General features: G+C 54.2%; 1 pseudogene; it reads right to left on the bottom strand.

Annotated features, from left to right (window-relative positions):
* Nucleotides 1–3,083: 3,083 nt before the first annotated feature.
* Nucleotides 3,084–3,202, bottom strand: LOC111746429 (annotated as a pseudogene).
* Between the last annotated feature and the right edge of the window lie 3,885 nt (nucleotides 3,203–7,087).

Below are 7,087 nucleotides of genomic sequence, written 5' to 3'. Positions count from 1 at the left end.
TTGTCCTTCTGCGACCAGGTCGTTTCCCCCAGCACAGGGTCCTCGAAGGGCTTCCATGTTTAGCCGGTGTCAGAACTCCCTCCGCCCGTTAAGGCCGGACGAGAGTCCACGGTGCCCACGGCCACGTGCCGTCACGCGTCTGGTGACGGACACGCGGGTCATGCTGCTGTGAACGTGGGGTGCAAACACCTCTTCGAGACCCCGCGTTCCCTTCTTTTGGGGACATACCCAGAAGCGAGATTGCCAGGTCACACGCTTATTCCGTTTGCCTTTTTCAGGAGCCGCCAGACTGTGGGGATGGTGGCCGCGCCCCTCTGCCTCCCATCAGCGGGGCCCACGGCCCCGATTTCCTCACGTCCTCACCAGCACTTGCCGTTGTCCCTTAGTTTTTATCACACTTTTGAAAATAGCCCACAGGTATGAATTTTAATTTTTAACCACTTAAAAAGGTGAAAACTGCCCTTGGCTCGCGGGCAGCACAAAGCAGGCGATGGACCGCGTTTGGCCACCTGCGCTCCCCGCGACACCTGCGTCCCCCGTGACACCTGCACCGTGCCGCAGCCAGCCCACAGGCCCCTCAGACCCAGCCCCCTGCAGGGAGACCCAGCCCCCTTCCATCAGCCGGCTCCTCTGCCTGCGTCCCCTCAGAGCGCGGGGCCACTCACCCAGACGTGCCCAGTGGAGCCCTCCCGCCCGTCCGCCATGGGCCCCCACACTCAGGACACTGTCCCCTGCCCTAATCACCCAGGGCGGGCCCCAGACCACCAGGGATGGGGCCCCAAAGCCCACCGAGACCATTCAAATTAACCAGCCCCGAGCCTGCCGTCCTGCCTCGCCCGTTTCTTCCCTTGGAGCCCTCAGTAAAGGCCCTTGCCCACGTGTCCCCTGCTCCCTGACCAAGCCCGGTGTCCCCCGTCTGTCCCCCGTCTCGGGAACTGGGAGCTGCCATCATCTTGTCAGATCTGTCGGCCTCGCCATACCCGAGTAACGATACAACCCGCATTTAAAACGCCCATGTGACAAGCACGTGAAGAGGGGCTAGAGAGAGGCAGCGACGTGCTGAGCGAGTGACGAGTCAGCCGGCCTGTCGCCAGGTTCCACCGACCCTGCCTCCTCAGCGTGGCTGCGGCCGGGCCCCTTGGGAGGCCCGGGGCTGACGGGCTCCTGTGGCCGAGACCCGTGGAGGGCCCGTCGCGCCCGCTGGGAAAGCTGCCACCCAGCCCCCCGGAGGAGGCGGGGCTGCTCCGCATGGAGTTCGCCTCGTTCTCCAGGCGGGTATCAGACCGGGAAGAAAGTGCATCCCATTCATGACGGGACGAGCCGGCCAGGCCACGCTGTCTAACCATGATGCAGTGACGTCACAAAGCTGGAGAGGGACGTCCCACGCTCAGTCACCAGCAGGGGCAATGCAGAGGGAAAGAGCGGCCGCCTCCGTGACTCACGGTGCACGGGAGACTCCGAGCAGCAGTGTGGCTTCTGGACGACAGACACCCACGAGGACAGCCCTGTGACAACCTGACCCTCAAACGGTCCTCGAGCTTTGGGCTTCTTAGAAAACCGGGGAAAGGAGAAAGAAACCTGGGGTGGCCATTTTGATGTCGAGAAAAGTAGATTTCAAAGCAAAGAATATTACCCGGTTAAAAAGGGCTTTTCATGACAATTCGGGGTCGGTTAGAGGATGTAACAATCCTAAGTGTCGGACTTCAGGAGAAAGGGACAAATGTCCACGTACGGCCAGCACTCCTCCCCCTCGTGCTCGATAGGACACATGGGCGGGACATTTTGAAAACAGAGAAAAGGTAAACAACACGGTAATCCCCTTGACCCGGCTGACATTGATAGAAAACTCCAGCCGGTAATAGAGAAATCCACATTATTCTTAAATGCATGTGAAATTGTTACTAAGTTAAACTACCTTACTGGGCTGTAAAACAACCCTTGAAAAATGTAGAAGGATTTGAGTTAGGCAAAGTATATTCTCAGGCCAATGGAATTCAATTAGACTAATAAGAGGACGATATCTCGAAAGATCTTCAGATACCTGGAAATAAAAAAAGTAGGTCTAAATAACCCATGACTCAAAGGATAAATCAAGAGAGAAATTTGAAACTACCAAATAAAAATGAACCAGATTTGAACCAAATAAAAACGAAAACGCAGTACTTCGAAATGTGTGGAATGCAGTCCTTAGAGAAAATTGAAAGCACTCAGCACACACGAGAACAGAAAAGAGGTCTACAAAATCGGAAAAACAGCAAATTAAATTTAATGTTAGTAGAAGAAATAAAAAAATGAGAATCAGAGCAGAATCGACGAAGCAAGCAGAAAACAGTGGAATCAGAAGCCGGTTCTTTGGAAAAGTCGATAGAATTTATAAAACCCAAACAGGTTTTCCTAAAATGAAGAAAAGACGCTCATTCCCGATGTCAGGCATGAGTGAAGTGACATCACTACGGATCCTACGGGTGCTAAAAGAATAATAAGAGAATGTCACGACCTTTATAGAAGTCAATAAAGTCATCAATGAGGATGACAGAGACAGAGTCCTTAAAAGACGCAAACCAGGAGAGATCGTTCGAGAAGAAATGGGTAACCAGAATAGCCCATATCTATTCTGTAAATTAAATTTGTGGATCAAAGCCTTCCTACAGAGAACTCCAGGCGTAGGCAGCACAGCTAATGAACTCTTTCAAATATTTAAGGAAGAAATAAAACCAACTCTACGTAAACTCATTTAGAGCCACCGAAAAGGAGGGAATGCTTCCCGGCTCCTTCTGAGGCAGCGGTACCCTGATGCCGACGTCGGAAAAACACAAGAAAAAAATAAGACGGGGTTCCTCACGAACACGGAGGCAGAAATTCTGAAGGAAAACTCAACCGCTCCAGTCCAACCATGTACAAGTGCGGTATATTCCAGGAACACAAGTTGGTTTAACATTTAAAAAAATCAACCCATTTAGTTGACGCTATTAAATTTTTTTTTTAATTGTAATTTTATTTTTTAGACAAGGCAACCCTTGGTTGACCTCACATATTGCAAGGACTTTGTCAGTTTACGATCCCTTAGTTTTTTAAATTTTTTACGCCTACAGCGCCTGGTCTTCCTAGGTGGTCTCCCCTCCAAGTACTCACCAGGCCTGACCCTGCTTAGCTTCCGAGATCAGACGGGATCGGGCTTGTTCCGGGTGGCGTGGCCATAGGTGACCCTATTAAATTTAAAAATAAAAAACCGTATCATCATCTCAATAGGTGTAGGAAAAGCATTTGATGGCGTCCTATAGCCATTCATAATTGTTTAAATCCCAGCAAACTCGGAATCAGAGGAAACTTTCTCAGCCTGATAAAGGGCGCCAAACTCAATGATGAAAACCTGGATGACTTCTCTCTCAGGTCAGAGACAAGACAAGGCTGTCTCTTCTCAAATCTTCTCTTTAACGTGCTGGAGGTTTGAGCCAGTGCGACAAGCCAAAGGGAAAAAACGGGGGCGGAAAGAGCAAAGTGTCCTTATTTACGGAAAACGTGGTTATCTACAAAGAAAAGATGAACAAATAGATCTACTGTAACTACAGTGAGTTTAGCAAGGCTGCGAGATACAAGATCAATACAGAGAATCAGCTGCATGTCTGCGTGCTCGCAAAGAATGACCGGAAAATGAACTTTAAAATACCATGCCCAGTTGCATCAAAAATATTAAATACTTAGACATGAATAATGGCAAAAGATGTGCAGAACCATGGAACGTTGGTGGGAGGAATTAAAGAAGGCTCAGATGAGCGGAGAGACACCCTGTTCCTGGACCGGGGGGTCCGATAGTAAGATGTTAATTTTCCCCAAATCGATCTGAAGATTCAACACGATCTGAACCAAAACCCCAGCAGATTTCTTTTTTGTAGGAATTGACGATGAACCGATTTTAAAATTTCACGCGTTCTTTATTACTCACGAGAATTTGTTCCATCCCTCCTTCGATGTGTTATTTTTTCTGCGCACGCTTGAGAGCGCATCATAATTTTTATTGAACGGGAATTTATTTATTTTTCCCCATTTAATGGCTTTTCACAGAGGGGCTTTCCCGGAGTGCTGGGGTCCAGCACGGACACGCGTACATGCGGGAGGCTGACTCCAGGGCCCCGCCTCTGCCTCTGGCAAAGCCACACGACTTGGGAGGTTCTCGTCAGGCTCTGTCCGCTGCCTCCCCATCACGCAGGGCAAGTCCCTCTTCGTCGCTGTCATTTGAAGCCGACTGACCTGCCCGTCGCCTTGGTATCTCCACGTCGGCGTTGGCCGTCAGCACACCGAGCGTTTCCAGCTCTGGCCGAGGTGACGGGGTGACGGGGTTGCCCCGGCGGCCTAGATCTGGGCAAGTTGGACACCTTGTCGTATCAAAGCCGTCTGTTTGCTACGTACGACCAGCACTGACCGGGGGCCTCGCTGGAGTCTGGTGTCGTCCGCCGAGAGGTGGCCGTCCGCATCACGTCAGCCCGGCTCTGTGGCGCCTGAACTGCCGTGGTTCCTGGTGGCGGTGGTGGCCGGGGCGGCCACGCAGGCCCCGTCCCCCGCGCCCGGCCATCCTGCGGCAGCCTCGTGGGCTCGTTCCTCTAGTGCTTCGGGTTCCGCCGGCCGCGTGGTGTATCCACGGCAGGTGTTCCAGGTGTTCTGAGCCTCGGTGGGTCCACCTTCCCGCCTAAACAATAACCACAGCCGGGGAGGACCCGGGGCCAGGTCACGCCCCCCCCCAGCTTCCGGAATGTTCCAGAATATGACCCTTTTGCTCTCATGCTCAGTGCCGCCTGAGAAGAGCAACGCGTCTCGTTCTCGTCGTTTGGGGCAGGCCGGGGTCCCTCGGGCGCGCCCCAGAACTTCGGTATTTGTCAGCGCCGCCGCAACGGGCCTGGTTTCTTCCTCACGCATCCTCTTGGCCCTGGGGGCCCCTTGTGCGTGTCTCTTTAATTCTGGGGTGATAATTTTGATTATATTTGCAGATAGTCCGCTTTCCTCCTTCCCACGTGGCTCCCCCGGCCCAGTGCCCTTCCGGACCCATCCTGAGTGCCGCCATCTGATAGACCGGTCACCTCGCCGGTCCCCCCCCACCCCCGGGCAGCGCCCTTGCCGCCACGTACCCGCCTCGCGTGTCCCCGGCCGCCGGCGTGCTGTCTCCACGCCCGGCCCCCCGGGCCCCCGCGTGTCCCCGGCCGCCGGCGTGCTGTCTCCACGCCCGGCCCCCCGGGCCCCTTGGGCCGTCTTGGCGTCCGTGTCTGCTGTTCCTGCGTCACCCTGCATTTCTGGGTCTCTGTCCGGATTCCTCGACCCTCTCGGCCGGGCTGGTTCGGTCGTCCTGCTTCAGACGCCACACGAGCACCAGGCGGCGTGTACCTTTCCCTAGGGTGCCCAGGGGGCCCGTGTTCCCACTGAAATGACGCCACTCCAGCGGGTGACGGGCGAGGGTGAGAGCCAAGGCCGGGCCTCGCCTGGGTCAGCCCGGGCCGTTGAAGGCGGAGGGAGGGGCTCGTCTTCCCTTCCCTTCCCTTTTGTTTACTTAAAACGCAGCTATTGGTTCCCCGTCTTTGAGATAGTGGGGGTCCGAGAGAAGGAGGCTGGGGATGGGGACGGGGGACAGGGGCCCGATCAGGACCAGCGAGGCAGCTGCCAGGCCCAGGGAGGGAGTCGGGGCTGAGGCTGAGCCAGCGGGGTCCGCGGATCAGTTGCCATAGGACGGCCCGACCCAGTCAGTGTGTGCGTGGAGGTTGCGGGAAGCGGGGACTCTGTGGGGAGAGCGGCCTGCCTGTCTCCTGTGACTCCACCTGTGACGTCGGCTCGGAGCCAGTGGGGTCCTGCGGACTCATGGTTCTGAATAGCGAAGAGAGGGAAGTAGACGTAGGTGTGCGTGTGTGTGTGTGGAGTGTGTGTGCATGAGTATGAGTGTATATGCATGTGTGTGTGTGCATGTGCGTGTGCGAGTGTGTGCGCATGTGAGCGTGAGTGTATATGACTGCATGAGTGTGAGTGTACATGTGAGTGTGTGCGTGTGAGTATACCTCGTGTCAGAGGACGCTCACGGCCCAAATATGATGCAGTATGAGTGTGTATGCATGCACAAGTGCATGTGTGAGTGTGTGCATGAGTGTGAGTGTACATGTGTGCGCGGGTGCGAGTGAGCATGGGTGTGCACGAGTGTGTTTTTGTGAGTGTGTATATGCATGTGCATGAGTGTGAGTGTGTGCGCGTGTGTGTGAGTGTGTGCACGCGCGTGAGTGTGTTGAGCATGAGTTCCCAGCCAGTCCCGGAAGAGCTGGTGCCCAATAGCACGAGGGAACCCAGTGGCCGCATCTGGGCTTCTGAAGACCGTTTTCCACTGAGCGGAACCAGAACTCCTTGGGGCCGAGGCCGAGGCAGGGAATGACGAGGCAAAGCTGGAATGTTTCACGTTAGAGGAAGCTCACGGCCCAAACCACGACGCAGACTGAGCACGAGGACACCGAGCCCGGCTTGCAGGGCCTCCTACCGGCCCCGTCTGGGAAAATTTTAGCATCTCAATCGATAGACAGTAACAGATGACAACCTGTTGAGTGTAGTAGAGATCCGCGAGGCATACGGAAATTCGTTCATTCGTTTATTTGTGGAGGAGAAGACAAAACTCTTTTTTGTAGTAGAATAGCAACTAACAAATGGAGAAGGAATGATGGAACCAGAAAATCGTCATTTGGCCATGCTCATAGCCCAGTGGTCCCCCCTCACTCATGGGGACACCTTCCAAGACACCCCGCAACGTCTGATACCGCAGGTAACACCGAACCCTGTATAGACTAGGGTTTTTCCTGTGCATTCACCTCTGATGAAGTTTTATTTATAAATTAGACGCAGTAAGAGATCGACAATAGCTAATCGTAAGACAGAACAATTACAACAATATGCTGTAATAAAAGCTGCGTGACTGTGGCCTCTCTGTCGAGCAGCCGTGTGTTGTGAGCACGGTGCTCACCCTTCGTCTTATGACGACATGAGATGGCGCCATCCCTATGTGACGCGCTGCAGTGAGGTGACGTAGGCATCGTGACCTAGCGCGAGGCTCCTTTGAGTTCAGATGCCA

Source organism: Pteropus vampyrus, unplaced genomic scaffold, assembly GCF_000151845.1.
Source record: "Pteropus vampyrus isolate Shadow unplaced genomic scaffold, Pvam_2.0 Scaffold187, whole genome shotgun sequence".
NCBI lineage: Eukaryota > Metazoa > Chordata > Mammalia > Chiroptera > Pteropodidae > Pteropus > Pteropus vampyrus.
This window is presented reverse-complemented; position numbering and strand designations above follow the sequence as displayed.